An 18,428-nucleotide genomic window follows, 5' to 3' on the forward strand; every position below is an offset into this window, starting at 1 on the left:
CGTTACTGACCCCTGCAGTGGGGAGACAATGGATGGTGAGTTTGGAGCTGGAGTATTTTGTACCTTACCTATACTTATATATTTAAACTGTTATATATTCATATGATAAATTTAAACTTCCAATTTGCAGTCTTACATTTTTTTAACATATTTACATACTTAAATATCCTTAAGACTATTAAAGCCTTATGGTTGAAGGCACTAATTGTAAGTCGCTTTGATAAATGTAATGTTAAAGTATTGCAATTAAATTCTGTGCAGACGTTCATGCCCACAAAAAAGATTCCAATAACAAGTGATTGTTTTTTTTACAGATATTATAGCAGGTTGCCATGGTCACAGTACACACTACAGTACAGTCTCACAGTCAGGCCAGCTTGTCTACAAAGGCTTGAGTAGACTCTTGTTTTCAAACTTTCAAAGTTAATTCTGGTTTAATTTGTTTATGGTTATTTTCTCTGATTAGTCTGATTCATTTGTGCAGACCTGACCACAGTAATTGCACTTGAATGGGGACCAAAACAACATTACCAAAACCCTTAAGCATTTTGTTGTACTTTATTTACTTTTCTTTTTGTAGAAAAATCAAACCAAGGTGAAAATGCCTGCAAAAAAATCCCAATTCAATTCAATGCAATTGTATTTGTATAATGCCAAATCACAGTGTACATTATCTCAAGGCATTTAACTTTTTCACCAACTCATCGCTGACCGGGCTCTGTCCAAACAAATTAGGGTTGATAGATTCTAAGCCCCTTACCGTTGCCAATACACAACCAGTTGCCAGCTGTATCCTTTCACCAGCGGACCATCATTTGACTGTGGGGTCACTCTATGCCCTCCAGATTCATCTCATCCTGTGGATCCTCGCCAACCAACTAATGAGTCTGTGCTGCAGTTACAAAGACGCAGGCTTTGACGGGCCAATCACTGCACTTCAGCCTGTAACCACAGTGGGATCCATAATTGCACAACAGTGCAGTTTGACATTAAAGTCTGTGTTGATTTGACAGCTACACAATAAGACAAAAATGCTCCGCTAAGTCTGCACTTATTTCCCTTGCCCCTACGCCTGTGTGTGTATGTGTGTGTGTACTGAGAGTTGGGCTCTACTGGATCGTTACCTTAGGGATTACAGAATTAGGTTTCATTGGAGCCATATTTTTGCCCTGAAATGATTGAATGTTTTGAATTAAATTACGTTTCGGTTCAGAGTCATGATTGAGTGAAGTCAAACAGGCAGCCCCTGGGTCCCAACGACACACACACACACACACACACACACACACACACACACACACACAGAGTTAAGTCTGTCACGTTGCTCAGCCTGTGTTGAATTAGATGCACAGTCATTACTGAATCAAAAGTCAAATTGAGAGCGAGTGAGTGTGGAGAGGGAAGAAAAGGGGAAGGGGTGAGCACACTCTGCTAATGGTGGTGGTCTACTTCGTGAGAACTTATCGACATTAAAAAAAAACGCACACCATCAGCCCCCACTGTATCTATTTACTGTATTTTCTTGGCAGCGTTTGGAAATCTTTATCCCAAAAAAGAATGGCGCTCGACAAACGCAACACAGACTGCACAGACTTTGGAAACACAAGTAAGTCAATTAATAATCAATCAGATGGAAGATGGATTGATTTTCTCTTGATTTTCAAATGAACAAGAGTTGGATTCTGAACATATCAAAACACGTACAACAACTGTAAAATAGGACTCTGTTATATGTATTTACATGTTGACAATCATGCATTAAAATGGTGAGGACGAACCCTTGATACAACATTTCTATATTTTATAAACAGCGTTAGTTATTTCTAAATAGATCACGTTATTAAAATGTTCTGTTTAAGGTCAAAAGTCTAATAACAATTTTCTTTGTACTGATATAGTGGAGTAATAGCGTCCTGAGCCAATATCAGGGACCTGCAGATGTCGATCAGACACTGTAAACACTGCTGTCACCTGCCAATCATGGTGCTGTTAATCCAGAATCCAAGACTACAATTTATTTGAATACACTCTATGGGCTACACACACTACACGGCTATGTTAACAATGCCAGCGTGCCCACTAGGAGTGTGCTGAGATGGGGCGGCACTAGCAGGCACAGGAATCTCCTGCTACCCCAGAGTAAGTTTACAAAAACAGTATTTACCGACTGAAGCGTCTCACAGAAGACTCCAGCCCCTGAATGAGGCGTGACGGATCTATGTCACCAGTCTGCACAGCAGCTGGCCTCATTGTTTTTGGCTCTCCTGTGCAGAATAACTTTATGCTGTTGTATTTCTGGTTGTGTGCTGAGCGGCTGCTTTCAGCCCCCGTTGACTGTAGGCAATACTTTACTGACAAAACAAAGAGTGAGGGAGATGTGGCTGACAAAGAGTGAGGTTTTGTCTAAGATGCCAGTGTTAGTGTGATATCGAGTGGCAGTGAATATCATATAACCTTTAAGCATTACCCCATTCAACGTAATACACATTTTCAGCTATTAAGTCTATGTCATGAATGCTAATGCTGAGGCGCAAGTGTTCAATTAATTGGTCTTTATAGAGATCACACATGAAAAAGCTCCAGCGCAAGGATTCACAATTTAAAGTCCCCTCACCCTGACCTGAGTGTGTCCAGATGTATCTCTTTGTCTGTTTGTTCGTGCACCAGATTGTTTCAGTTTATTTAGCCAATTGTTTGAGAATTCTATCAATCTATAAATCAATCAATTTTGCATCCAACTCAATTTTTGTTTTTTAGATGATTTGTCTTATTCATTATCCAGAAATGTCCCATCCATCCATCCATTCACATATTGGGACCACAGTAAATGGTTAAATGGCTCTTTGATCCATGCGTTTAAATGTGCACACCAGCTAGAGCATCTGAGGCTATGATACATTTAAACCACCTGAACTAGATTCAGAAGCGTTTATAGATTTGACAAATTTTCTCTTTTTCAGTTGTGGAAATTCAGATTTAGTTGTAATTTGTTTTTCATCCCTCTTTCAGTTCAGCCAGATCTCGACTCCGAGAAAGACAACAAAACTTCTGGCTCACCCCTGCTCCACTGGACACACGGTGGAGGATCAGCAAAGAGCTGTTGCAACACACCACATTCACAAATACTGCAGGGCATAAAATCTGGTTTTCCAAAATAATGTGAATATGCTGTTATAGCCAAAGAGAGGTGTGGGCCAGTGTACCTGCTACAGAGTCGATTATTAAATCCCTGTTTCAATCTGTAACAACAAATCTGTCACCTGTAGGTCAGACTCAGCGGTTTTCCATCCACCTGTTTTTCAATTTGAACATAAAGTGGACATGCAGGAGAAATGATTAAAGAGCCAATATTTTGTTCATATACAGGTTGGTAATCTTAAAACCATTGGCCTGTCAGAGAGGGTTTACCTGCTGTAATAATCAATACATATATTATTTATCTCATACTGTCTTTTGCTGTGGGGGCCTCTTTTCACCAGTCTGAATCTCTTTGTTTCCTTGGCCCGCCTTGCAAAAAGTCCAGTCTGCTGTGATGGCTCCAGAATCGGATGTTGAAAGTCGGGATGAACCAGATGATCGACTCAAACTATCATCGCCAACAAGACTGGAGGCTGGAGCAGGATGTTTCTTAGTGTTAAGTTTTAGTTTTGTCGCTCTCCTATATTTTATATGTCATATTAGAATTGTTTAATCTCTCTATGTCACTGTAATAACTGTACGTGTATGTATCACTTGATCAGGGCAGGAACGCAAACAAGACCTTTCAGGCTCCTTGGGAGTAGTGTAGATAGAAAAAAACAATTTCGTTTTTTACCATTTGAGATTTGATTAGCAATCTTGTAAATACGTAATCTTACCTTTTTCTGCAGTGCCATTCTTGAACCTCCTACTGGCAGGGTAAGGATATAACAAGATGTTTTTCTGCTTGCACCACAGGTCTGAACTTTCCAATATTTCTGCACAAAATGAATCGTGTCAATTCTTTATATGAATTCATGTGCACAGAATGACAAATAAGGCTGAAATATTGAAGTACATATGAAGTTCTGGTTTCTGTTCTTTTCACTATACCAAGGCTTTATTGTCATTGCATGACTTACATTATCTTCTGCCTACAGCCAATCAGCAGGAGCACCAAAGAAGCAGTGTGTTAAAAAAGAAAGAAAATAAACCCTTTATACAATCTATCCTTCACAGATGTATTTAGCGGCTCTGTGATGTTGGTATTTAATGTGGCACATATGTATGCTTTGCAAATGGACCAAAAATCGAGCTCAAACTGTGACTCTCGTTTGGAAGCTTTGGAAATCTTTAATGGTGATTGCAAAGCAAAGTTCAGAAGATGCTGTGGCCTCCACCTCATCAGTTATTGCTCTGCTTTCAATCATGCAGGCTCTTTTCTCTGCATGTAACCCTCTTTGTTCTGCTCTGCACTCATCACATTGGCAGCGTGGACAAGGGAATTTGATCTAAACAGTAACAGGACAGAACATCCCTGATCTTCCTGCCAGTTCTCGGATGAGCCTCACGCCTCTCTATGCTGATTTGTGAGTCTGTGTGTGTACTTTACTGTATGCAGGCTTGTATTCAAATAAGCTTTTTTTCCCTACTGGGGTGGCTATATTTTGATCTCTGCATGAGTGCATGAGTGAATGAGGGTTACACAGTCCTAAACTGGCTAGAGCTGCTTCCAGAAACATTGTCCAATTCTTTCTTGGCCACTTCTTTAGCGTGTATAAATCAATGCGGTGCACGGCTCTGAGCCAAGTATGTTCCGGAGCCAGTGGTTAATCATAGCAACTTGTACTTTACTAAATGTGCTAGAATGTTTGATATGGCCACTGTTTATTGTTTGTGTTCTGGATGTTGTGTGCTGAGCTTTTTATAAACAGTCTAAGGTGCAGAGTGAAGGAAAGGAAACTCTGCTTTCATCCTATCTGGTTCATCTGCAGAGAAGATTTAATAGTCAATATCTTTCATAATGTGAAAATGAATTTGCTTTAATACTGCAGTTTGTGTGTGGTTCATATATATATACATTTGAATGATTTACTTAACTGGTGTCTTTGAATATTGTTCCCATGATGGAGATCAGCACCCAGTATACCCATGAATGTCAGCGAAAGTTCGAAATGGTGAAATAAAAAGTATGAAAATGATCTTGCGGCGAGTTTGACACGCTGTTGACGAAGTTTATCTTCTACTCAATCAACAGTCTAAAGGCACACAACCCCGCAAAGCACTGGCTGCCTGTTAATTCAATTTGTATTCATATTCAATGCATCGTGTGTCCAAATTGCAAAAAATTCAACACTACACTTCCCTGGACGACTAAGAATATACATGCCAAGTGTAAAGCTGATCATTTGTATGGTTAGCAAGATATACATTTCACAGAGAGACAGACAGATGTTTTTGGAATTATTAGACAGATTTTCATTTGCTGCTTATCCCACCTATTTGGTACTTTTACACCAAGATTGTGTGTCTTTCCTGGAAACCAGGCTAAAGTATGGACACCATCACAGTGACACTGTGTGCAGGTGAACCCAAACACTTTCATTAATATCACAGCTATTTGTTGTCTGAAGCAAAGGATCAATGTAAAGAAATTACTTTCTCTGTCCTCTAAAATTCCAACAAAATAGAAATATTTAATTTTATTTAATATAAATAGCAAAAGGTAGGTCCACAGGGACTAGAAATATGGGACATATTTTGCCCTTGAGGTTGAGTAAGAAACTTGAGCAGCGTTTATGAGCTCCTAATCAGTCAGTTTGGTAAATGTTCAAGGTTAAATCAAATTTAGTGCCTTTGCTTGGGTCTGAATGAAGAGGCTCTGCTGGGTGGCCGGGGGGCAATAGTGTATTTCCTGAGTTGCGCAAGCTTCATCTCTGTATCCTCAAAACACAAAACTACAAGAGATGACAGAGCCCTGCGCTGACCAGTATTTGATGTTTTGTTGGTGACAAACCTCAGAGACTCAGGGACTCATCACAGTTCCCCCAGAAACACCCCTTGGTTTTTGTCTCTCCCAGTTTTAGATTAAACTGTTGGATCACACAGTCTTCAGGCTCCGAGTGACTGTAACCCAGTAATGAAAAATAATTATGTTGAGAGGTAAAGTAGGGAGGGCAATAAAACATAGCAGCTCTGGGAGCACAAGACCTCCAGACAGAGTGGAAAGAGACGGGGAGAGGACAAGGGCTGTGCGTCTGGGGAGTAATAAAGCTTCTATTAATGAAATAACATGGGCTACTTTTCAGGCCGTTCTATCTGGGAGTCAGCAGATCTTATGGGTAAAGATTGTCATCTCTAGATTCTACACTTTGTACAGCATTTACAGTTTTGTTTGTTGTTGTTATAGCAGTTTGCATAGGGTTAACTTTTTCGTCTTCTCCCTGGCTGTGTCAACAGTTTGTGTAGCTCCGGGCTGCAGGACTGTTGTCTGATCAAAGCTCGCCTCACAGTGATCGCACTGGAAAACGTCCCATTCTCAGTCTCCCATGAATCACACACGCCTGCAGGGGACAATAACCACACTCATGTGTAAATATTTGAGAAATCAATGAAAAACATGGCAAAAAAAAGGATGAAACATGATGCTCTTTTTTTCTATGTGCCCTTTATTTAGAAACGCTGCAGTGAATGCTTTGTGCAGCCTGGTCGAGATGTCATTCTTTCAAATGCTATGAAAGCATATTGCTTTGTCTCTTAAACAGATCTAATTTAAATAAAGCACGCTTGAATTGAAAGAAGACAATCGGGGGGAATACATAAAGTTTCAACTTATAAATTTGTAACAGATTACAGAAAAAGAATCTGAGCGCTAACAAAAGAAGTAATGCTCTTCCACCCACACGCCATGACACAGTTAAGTTAATCGAGGCCGATATTTGTCTCCCGACCTCAGATGTGATCATGATCACCTCCACCCTGTGTCCTGATTGAGCTGCTTAGTCTCGGACGGTGCTGTAATTGTGTCAGGTCGGGAGTGATTTATGAGTTTTGAGCACGTATTAAAAACCGTGACTTTACTTTTCTTTTGTCTTTCCCAGAGTTCAGTTCAGTTTTATTTAAAAATGTTCTCACTTCCTTGGCAAAACAAAGACAAAGGACGTCACTTCAATTCAATTTGGAGTTCCATGTCAGAATCCAGGGTCCAGTTTTCATGGTATTATTGTGAGTTGATCATATTTTCTTTTCTTTTGTATTCTCTTGCCCCCAGAGGAACCTCAGCAGAATCATTTTTCTAAACTTTCCATGATTCAAAGCACCTTCCACCTTTTACCTCTTCACTCAGGGCTGATATTAGGTCATCCCCATAGGCGCCCTGTCATCACATGCATTTACATTTCCTCCTCTGCTGATCAAATCTGGCTTTACACATGACACACTCAATCCCTTCGAAACCCATCCATTCTCTTTTCCTCTTGTTTCTTTTTTTTACCCTCAACACAAAGAACAATCTCCACTGGAAAAATAAAACAACGCCTGTAAAACGGGCTGAATTTATATTGAGTGTGTAAGTGCTCCTCACACTCACTGGGGTCATATAAACATGTGTGCAGATCCACTATCACACTTGTTTCCGACTCATTTCCGACCTCAAGTATCCCATAAAAGAGACATTAGCTGTCCTCAGACATCCACTAAACTCTGGATAATATCAGGAGATTATCAAGAGGGGCTGTATGTGAGAATACAAATGTTCAAGTGAGAGGCTCCACACTTTCTTCGGACTGCCAGCCCTCTAGTACATTCTCCAGATAATGTGTGAGTGATCCCTAGTAAGACTACAGCAAGAGATCCTCCGCAGGATTAAAAGCTGAGTGGGTGATGATGTTTCTAACACAACAGACAAAAAAATTGAAAAAAAAGATCCTAAGCCAAAACAAGGAGCCACACTTAGAAGACAGAGAGGAAAAAAGAGAAAGTCCAGAGAAAGCCCCGACCCCCATTCCATGTCAGAAAACAGCCACTGTTTCATCAAGAATATTTTATCATTTCACTGTAATTACTTTGCTGATTGCTTTTATTTTTCATTATCTTAAATTTCAAGGAGATAAAAAAAAGATGATTCATTCACCTGTATCAAAAATTAGGTGCAACCGTGAGCACACAGCATGAGAAGTCAAGAACAATAATCTTCGACTCTCACAACATTTCAGCCAAACATTTAAATGCTTTTGAAAAAAGTTTAGATTAAAGTCAACAACCAAATGACTCAGATGTCAAAATGGTGACAAGAAAAACTTTCTCATGCAAGAATTTGCGTATTTGAGCCGACTTCCTAAACCTACAGCCAGAATAATCCAACACCTCAGGCTCAATTTAACAGATAGATCCCTGTCAGTCTGCTGTTGCTATGTGGGAACAGGGATGAGAGCTAATGACCCATGTCTGTGTGTGTGCGTGTGTGAGTGTCTGTGAGTGTGTGCGTGGGTGAGTGTCTGTGAGTGTGTGCATGTGTCTACCAGTGTGGTGTGTGGGAGAGAGAAAGAGAGAGAGAGTTGTGACTAAAGCGGGTGACAAACACTCATTTTCCGCCCTGATAGCCAGAGCAGTGGGAACTTCCTGTGGGCAGAACACTCACAGAACAAACCATCACACCAGTGCTCCCAGTGTAACAACACACTGTAGAGTCTCCCATCTTTATACTTTATTTATAGCCTGTCATACATACATCAGATTAGGAACTTTTCTGACGGAAAGGCCGTCGAGTATAACGCCTAACAAAGAACATTATATTCTTCATAAAATATGCTCTATCAGTTTTACTGAAATGCATATGATTTTAAAGGGGAACCTGATAAAGTGGACACTCATTTTTCAATACAACGAAAGTGAATTCCAAAGAACAAAGCAGCAGACTTACAATTTCAGATAAAAATTTGGCCTGGACCAGTAAACAAAGCCTCAATTGTGCACCAATGCAGATGTGTCTGTTCCTATAGTAGAGAGCTACAGGAATGAGTCATTAAAACTCAGGAATAAGTTAGGACTAGAGTTACTTATATTAAATTAGACGAGAGAGGTTGTTGGGTGCATTGAACATCATCATGCTGAACTCGGACTGATCTACTGTCATGTGAGTTTAACTTTCTAAGAAAGAAGCTTTTGCTGAAGAGGTTAGCGGACCAAATCGAATTACAAGTTGGAAGCGGCTGAAACTTAGCGGTGGTGACATGTGACAGTGTTGTGGTTCGCTAAGATAAGAGATAAAATGAAATTACGTTACACTTTATTAGCAGCTTGCTCTTCTCGAATTTGTCTTGCATCCCAAAACGTGCACTGTTACGCAAAATTCCCCACAAAAACCATTTAACCAAACAACAAAGAAAATACATATATGCACACTTGTAAATCTCATAACAAGTAAGTGGCTGCCATGAAACTGATATAAATAACCAGACCTTCATCTCTTATTTTTGCCAATTGTATTTAGGACTCTTATAAGTTGTGTTCATTGGTGAAGACTATCTTTGTTGAGGGAACCAGGGGGATCCTAACATCCAGGTTGTCCTGCCTTGAGGATAGAGTATGTGCAGTTGGTGCCCTTGAAGCTTATACTGGCCGTGGAGACAGTTGATGCAGTCACAACAAGTTTGAGGGTTCAGCTCAGTTTCTGAGGTTTCATTCACAAAAACATCATCCAAGACTTACAATAAGAATAAATTGTTGCTAGAAAGGCACAGACCAGCGTAGAGTCCATATCTCCAGCCCCCTTATGAAACCACATTAAAATGTTGCATTAAACCCATCTACCAGGAGGGAAGCTCGATAAAGACAGTATCCCTGTACTTATGGGATGTGTTTTGGTGATCGATCTAAAGTAAAGTCATCCTTAGAACAAAAACGATAACTCGGAGTGTGTAACAGCAATTTCCTATTCTGAAGTTTTTTCTATCAGGCTTGATATAGACCTATGCCTGACTTGAGTCTTGTCTTGGACTTGTCCCACACATGGACATACAACTCCTCGGCCAACAGCAACTTGGCAAAAAACACTCTTAGTATGACACAGCTAACCCAACCTCAGAAAGAAATAAGGTGAAAGGGGCCAAAGTTACCAAATCGTGTATAATTCCCATAACTCTCCACTGTGAGAACTGGACAGTAGACAGTATTTTGCAAGCTTGAATTGAGCAAAACACTAACAGCACGAAATGCCATTATATCAAGAGCTGTCAGAGTGTGTTGGGTGGACGTTGTGGGAGGTGATGCCATTCTGGGTGTAGACAGACAAAGGGCAACATGATCCTGCTGAGTCAAACTGGGAATTAAACAAAAAAAAAACTGCATCTAATTTGATCTATTCCGCAAAATAGGCGTCAGGCGACACACACACACACCAACACACACCCACACACTATTGTGTGCCATTCTCTTTACTGCTCCAGGTCCAAGGGGCTAAATCAATGTCAGCTTTGTAATGATGACCAGCTTTTTAGTCGTTCCATGTAAGGAGTCACTGCTGGCTTCCTGAAAGTCCCCGAGGTCTCTCACACAACGACGTTCCAACTGCGTTTTGAGGTGAAATCATACAATTAAACACTGATCACATTATTGTGACTCCATAGAAACAATGTACAAACACAGCAATGTATGGAAGCATGATGGAAAGCTTCACGTAGATTTTGCTTTAGCTAAAGAAAGCTCCAAAAGGTTGTGATGTGTGTTCATAACAGCAATGGCCTTTGGGTAGCAACCAGTTATCTTAGCCTACATAAACCCTGGGAAATGGTCAGAAGGCGACAAAATCCAGCCGCCAGCACAACTAGCTCACCAATTAACACCTTAAGTTCAGTGGGTTTAAGCACTAGTAAAAATAACAAGTTGTGAAGGTTATATGCTGTTCTGTTCCTCAATTTCTTGTTCTCACTGTGACACAACCAAAGGAAACGTTATGGTATTACTGCTCACAGCGAAAGGAATATATAGCAGCTTCCTTCTGTCAAGTGTGGTAGATTTTACAGATGGTGTTGACATATGTTTATGAATAAGCTTTGACAGTGTTGATACATTGGTTTGTGGCTCCAAAGTCATAGGGCAGACACTCTGGAGTGGTACTGATGTTCTTGCAAACATTACTGTTTCCTCAAATGTCAAACTATTTGGTAAAAATGCTAAGACTTTTTCTCATTGGTTGATTGATGAACCATAATTGTTTTTGTTTCAAAGCATTGGAAGAATCACAATAAATAATGTCACCAACAAAACATAAATCCATTTAGACTTTTTTGCAACATAATTTTTTAACAACGATCTTATCCTACACATTGAAATTGGCAAGTTTTCAGACTTTGATCATGACTTGTTACAGTCGATATGCGTTTTAATGACAGCAAACTCCTCCAAGTCATCATTCCACCAGTTCCTCCACTGGTGCTTTATACCCCAGTGCGCCTGCTCTCTCTGGAGAGCTCAGAGCCTCACACCTGCTTCTATATGACTGAACTGGGAGCCGTGTTCCTTTTCCAAAATGCACAGACACTCAGACACTCTGGTTCACTGGGGGGAAAAAATCAGTATTTCTATGTATGCAGTCATTGCTATTTAAGGGCATTGTTTGCTACATTCTTTCCATCATCGCAGGTACACATACACACACACAGACACACTAATAGTCACACACACAGACACATGCGCACCCTAACGCACACAAAGAAAGATAAATGTGCGTTAAGGGATGAGTTTGGAGAACCTCACAGGGACATGGTAAATCCATCAGTTGTGTTTTTCAACGTGGTAGTTCATGTGTATTATTGTTTCTTGGTATATGGTGCTCTCTCACCAAACGCACACAAGACACACACACACACACACACACACAAGACACACACACACACACACACACACACACACACACACACACACACAGTTTTAAGCCAGTCTAAAGTGGGAAAAAGTTTTTTTTTGTTGTGGACAGAGTTGCAGGTATTTTCCTTTCCGTGCAGCTCCGGACCGATCCAGCTCTGCATGTCTCCTGGATGGCCTGATTCAAAACCCTGTGACCCTCATAGAAATAACTGACGGCAAACAGTTGACTCCATGTCACTGCAGCCCCTGACTCCATGCCTGCTGCACACTACACACACTGTAGCTGCAGATTCTTTGGATGCCCATAATTATCCTGGCAAGTGTTTGTGTCTTACTCAGTCTAAGGGCAATGTGGCCGAGATCCTGAATTAGCAGTTTGGTAATCAAACCACCGAGTTCTCTGAATGAGAAGACCACCTGCTGCTGGTTAAACCTGGCTGGTCTATTTCTTGCCAAACATGACCAGAACTCACTGTATTATTTTACATTATTACTACCATTGGAAGAGATCATGTTTGACTCAAGATTCTGGATCAGAGCTCGATTTTCTAAAAGGGCTAATTTAAAAATCAGAAAGTCACTATTATTCTTTCTTTTTGTCATCAAATAAAACTGTGAGGCTTCAGTTATATTATAACACGCACAGCTGTCATCATTTCAAGCTATGTGCTATATTATTAAAGGCACTGTTTTGGGGAATACATGGTAATGATTCAGTTAACAGGTCCATTCAATCCTAATTAATTTGAAATAATTTAATAAAAATAAAAATAAAAATATCTAATGAGTTTTCTGAAACAGAAATAAATAATTGGCAATTAAATCTTACAGTTAGCTGGCACATTTCCTGTAATTTCTAAATGCTAAACCAATAATGCAGTTAAGCATGCAAGTGATAAAAGTGTCTACAAACAACAATACAATTCAGCATTATGAATTAAAATAATAAATTAATAAATGGTAAATATACATTGGGAATAATTGATTATCAATTGTATCTGGAAGTTGATCTCCAAACTCAGTCTCTGTATCTTCCTTCGATCTACATTCCAGTGGAAACACTTATGAAACCTTTCATGCAAAAGCAAAATGCCAAGAAATGTCCCTGACTAGTGGTTATGGAAGTGCAATACATGGGACACTTCTAGATTCAAGATTCAAGAGTTTATTATCAAATGCACAACAATAACATTAAGCAGTGGCTGGCAATGGAATGCTTGAGGTCCAGGCATATCATTGAGACAAAATGCCTAGAAATGTCCCACTCTTTGTGTTGAGGAAGTACAATATGTGGGACCCTTAAGTAGGCACTTTACAGTAAAGCAAAATGCCTTGAATTGTCCCACACTTGTGGTTAGGGATGCAGCTTACATGGGACACTTGTAGAAACTTAACATTATGGCAAAAATGCCTAGAAATGTCCCGACCAATCAGAATCAGTCGGACACTTCTAGGCACTTATCATTAAGGCAAAATGCCTAGAAATGTCCCACACTTTTGGTTAGGGAAATACAATACATGGGACACTTGTAGGCACTTAACATTATAGCAAAAATGCCTAGAAATGTCCCGACCAATCAGAATGAGCCGGACACTTCTAGGCACTTATATCGAGGGAAAATGCCTAGAAATGTCCCACTTAGTGTTAGGGAAGTACAATACGTGGGACACTTGTAGGCACTTAACACTATAGCAAAAACGCCTAGAAATGTCCCGACCAATCAGAATGAGCCAGACACTTCTAGGCATTTTGCCTCAATATAAGTGCCTAGAAGTGTCCGGCTCATTCTGATTGGTTGGGAAACTTCTAGGCATTTTGCCTCAATATAAGTGCCTAGAAGTGTCTGGCTCATTCTGATTGGTCGGGACATTTCTAGGCGTTTTTGCTATAGTGTTATACCAATCAGAATGAGCCGGACACTTATAGGCATTTATCATTGAGGCAAAATGCCTAGAAATGTCCCACTCTTGTGGTTAGGGATCTGCAATACTTGGGGCACTTGCAGGCACTTTACACTAACTGTCCAAAAGTAAAAAGAAACATTCCAACCTCCCTCCAACACTGATTCATACTGTATCAGTTTTTTTTTTTTTTTTGCATCAGTAAAGAATTGAAAGTGGATCAAAACAATCAATACTCCTGAGGTGTTGGACCATTTCAGACTTGCTGTCACTATGATATTCCCAAAATGTCCAATTATAGCTTTAATAGTTCTTGTTTCAATCATGGCAGTAAAAGTGTTCCTGGAGAAGCAGTCATATTTAAGACGAGTGTTCTCATCATAAATAATGCTCCAACCCCACAACAGGCCTTTGACACCTATCCTCATTTATCAAGACATTTCTTTTCTTTTTATTTTTCTTCCACCATTCCCAGCTCCTACAGGATTTCACAGAAAAACTAAAACCCCCTGCTTTGCTTTTTCTTTCTATTTCCCAATTTCTCTCTGTGGGGTCTGCACTTTAAACCATATTCAACTTTCACATTGACACTCGACACATTTCCTCCAAGCAGGTTAACGCTGAGAATATCTTTCCCACACAGTCTCTGTGTTAAATCAACACATGCAATCTTCTGTTACTTTCACAATTTTTTCTCTTCAATTCCTCTTCTGTTCCTCGAGCTGGGAGCAAATGTGTTCGGGCCTAATGTCGGTTCACGGAGTAAACAACACTCTTGGCTTGATTTTACAATTTCTGGATGTCTGAGGTCGGAGCCGGGCCGTCTTCTGACCAATATATACTGGCGCTCTGTTAATTTGCCAAATTCACTGCTTTAATGACGACGCCACATAGCACTCTTAATTAGCTGAATCTAAAACTAACACAATTACACAAATGAGCACCCACAAAACAGCTTGGCGTCCCCAAGGATGAATACCCATCTAGTCATCCAAGAGTCACACCGAACAATTTAGAAGAGAATCCCCTCTCTGTTTCGAAAGCGGTGAACTTAATGTCCAGTGCTGGAGAAGAGCGAGAGGTATGTAAAATCATAACTCATGACCACCCTGGTCACAGTCACAGAGGAGCACTTATATCTCTGCTTAGACATACCTAAGGAAATGTGATTTAGAGTTAATGGTTAATGTGTATCATGGGACATGCCAAAATGTCCTATGAATGTGCGATGCAATGAGTCAAACGTGGTTATAAGTAGAAAAATCACATGGAGCGGAGTGTCGTGGCTTTTCAGAAGCAGGCAGGGGAAGTCCGACTTGTTCGCTTTGTCTCTTTTTCTTCTCCCCCTCTCTCCCTTCCTCCCTCCTCTCTTTTTCTTTCGGTATCCAGCACACAGTCAGAGCTTGGCAAAATATTTTCAAAGGAATCAGACGTAAGTGTTCATGCACTAAGTAGTCTGCGAATGTGCGTATGTGTGTGCGTGTGGATGTGCTACACTGTACAGTTCCCACCTACGGGCCGAGGAAGACTTTTGTTGTCCAAGTTACTGTAATGAGCCATTTCCTAACGGGCTACAGAGGAGTGAAGTCATTATGTGTGGCTAGTGGTCATTGTGTGAGGTCAGGCCCTGAGAGGGGATATCAGCACCTCTGCCTTTCTGACACACACACACACACACACACACACACACACACACACAAGCACTTAGAACCCTTTGAAGAGATGCCTGTGTGAGCCCTGCAGAGGAAAGTCTCACATCTTTATGACCTTTGAAGATTGCAGTCAGGGTTTTGGTCGTCAGCTGTGTGTGTGTGTTTGTGTGTGTGTGTGTGTGTGTGTGTGTGTGCGTGTGTGTGTGTGTGTGTGTGAACAGTCAGAGGATAAACACAGAAGGGGATATACAGCTTCAGGGTGTAGGGAAAACTTCTTACTCAGCAGTCTTCCCAATTTCACTCCCACACCCTCATCCTGACCCTCGTTTATGAGCGATGTGCAGGAAGGAGCATTAGACATTGACTGACCTGCACTTGTTATTATGTATGTACAGTGTGGTCTGAGACCACATTCTACACACACACACACACACACACACAAACGCACACACATGTCTGGGTAATGGAAAAGACAACAGTCCTGAGGTCCAGAATAAGAAAAGAGACTTTCTTCTGTGTGGTGGTGAGTTGCATGATGGCATTCAATACCCTGACATCTGTAGAACATCCTTTCCACTCAAGAAATGGAACAATAGAAGAGGGCCAGGGCTGATAAAAAACACATTAGGCATGATCTCCTCCTCTCCTGACCCATTTTGTATCTCCTAATCAGAGAGTGATCACTGCATCACTCGCTGGCTCAGGCCCCATGCTGATCCCCCAGCCACCACCACAACAACAATCCTCACATTATTGAGCCATTAACCAGTGACCTCTGGCTTTATGGGCAGCCTGGAACCTCTGTTAGGCCGGAGCTCGGAGGTTGAGAGTGTGGAGATAGCACAGTGGCTGCTTTGTGACATGAAACAAAAGCTGTGTTCAATTTAAAATCAGGTCAGACTTTTGCTCAATGTCTCTGGACGTTGACCAAAGCAGTGCCGTCCACCCCTCCTCTCTCCTGGGAATTATTTCAGGTGTTTGTTTGGTGTCTACGTGACTCTTTATTTTTCTTGCCAAGTATGAAAACGAGTCCCCTAATTTCCCCGTGCTGATGTGTTGACAGGTAATTGAGTTGTGTTTGCTTATTATATTTCTCTAATTAAATCTCCAGGCACTGATGATGATATACTCACCACCTCTCAGCTTCTGAGGGAAATAAAACACCCTGTCATTACTTTACCATGTGCTGCTTTACAAATAGGATGATATATGCTACTCTTATACAAACTTCACATCCTAATGGTCTCCACTAGTTGAAAGGGCAGAGGTCAAAGGTGATGAGGTCACAACCTGAGCCATGGGGGCAGGGCTGGACTGAGATTCCGTTTCAGCTCGTGAGTTTGATGTCTCACCCCAAATCACTTTAGTTCACAACCACCAGCACCACAATAGTCTATTGGCTGAGGAATAGTTTACAAAGCATTAGTATCATATACATTATGAGAGACTGTAACGAGCATACTTGTCTACTCACCTTGTTCCATCCACTTTTCACTTTTAACTCTTATCTTTTCGAGTCCATTTCAATCTCCATCTTCCCTTTTTAGGGCACTTTCAAATCTGCTTTGTTTGGTCCAAAACGTTGGACTTTTGAGTTTAGTCCATACCAAAATAATAGATTGTGAAAGATGTCTCTGATCACGCCTCCAAGGACATAATGTATAATCGACTTGGATGTTCATTTTGCTGCTAGTAAAACCATAATACTATTTCAGTGGCAATGGAATTATTAAAGGTAACCTGTTCATTATTCTCAATTCAAACAGAAATACTACTTTTTTTTCTAAGAACTTTATTCAAAAAAGTTAATGACTACGAAAGCTGAATTTACAACACTCTGATAGTACGCCTATCTACAAACTAATCAATCTCAAGTATTGATAGATGCAGCCCAATAAGGTTAAAATGACATGACCTATGTGTCATACAAAAGTCTTTGTGCTCTCCCTAAATTACAATGTTACACCAAAACTAACCAGATCAAATGTAAACAATGAAATAAAGAAATAAAACTTGGTTCAAACCATAATCCAGACTTTCAGCTGTGAAAATATCCTTAATCCCTTAATTGAATCTCTCGAATCTACTCACATTAAGTAAAATGATCCCTTCTACGTCATCATGCTTCAGAGTTCACGGGTCACATGGTGGTCATGGTTAAGTTGTATTACTATGAAAGCTGCTGCGTGATCCTCTATTTATAAAGTTACTGTGTTTACCAAACCTGTCAACAAGCAGATTGGTCCCCAGGGAATCTTCCCATGCCTCCTGGTTAGCCACTCCTTTCCATGGAAACTGAAGAAGCACACATGCAGAGTGACTTCCTGTTTGCTTGTGAGTTTCTAAAAAGACATAACAGATATCATTTCTGAAGCACTTATTTTTCTGTTACTGACAGGAGCTGGATCAACCAACGTGCGTTGACTCCCAGGTCTGTATGTCTCTATTTTGAGACTTACAATATATGCGTCTTGAGTCTGCTTTGACCCGCCCACAAATGAATTTGCTGCAGCAGAAAAAGGAGCCTGGCTCAACCATCTGTCACTGTCATACCCTTCACTGCCAATAAATCTATTATTCACTTGCAGTCTAGTTCGGAATGAGTGTTTTTCAGTCTAATGGTTTCAGTGTGTTGTTTGCAGGCACTTACAGGCGTCACTTGGATACTTGACAAGCAGATTTGGAATGACATTTTCCAGAAATGAATTTAGATGCGATTTATCGTGCAAATTTGTATCTACATTTCGTTGAATGTAATTTCTACGAGTTGAAGCCATAGGGGTTAAAGAAGAACAACTTCCTCCTCTATCCAGTCTGATGAAAAGGCTGTGTCCTAGATCACCCACTCATTCACTAACCCTTACTCCCTCTTATAGAGACCTCTATAGAGACTTCTATAGGGAGCGCCTCACAATAAGTTTATATGTGCAGCTTTAGCTCTGTGTCCCTGCAGGGGGCACTTGCAGGCTTCAGTTGGACACTTGAAAAGCACATTTAGAAAGATGTTTTTCAAAACTGATGTTGAACTGCATTTCTGCATACGAGCATGTC

At 40.6% G+C, this 18,428-nt stretch overlaps 1 long non-coding RNA gene across 1 annotated transcript; it reads right to left on the bottom strand.

The window, feature by feature from the left end:
- Window positions 1-771: 771 nt before the first annotated feature.
- Window positions 772-17,550, bottom strand: LOC128448383 (uncharacterized). Its single transcript, XR_008339736.1, has 3 exons — window positions 17,469-17,550; window positions 3,858-3,956; window positions 772-942 (listed from the first exon to the last, which is right to left on the bottom strand). It is a non-coding gene; the product is annotated as an uncharacterized LOC128448383 (long non-coding RNA).
- Window positions 17,551-18,428: the final 878 nt, after the last annotated feature.

Source organism: Pleuronectes platessa, chromosome 9, assembly GCF_947347685.1.
Source record: "Pleuronectes platessa chromosome 9, fPlePla1.1, whole genome shotgun sequence".
Classification (NCBI taxonomy): Eukaryota; Metazoa; Chordata; class Actinopteri; order Pleuronectiformes; family Pleuronectidae; genus Pleuronectes; species Pleuronectes platessa.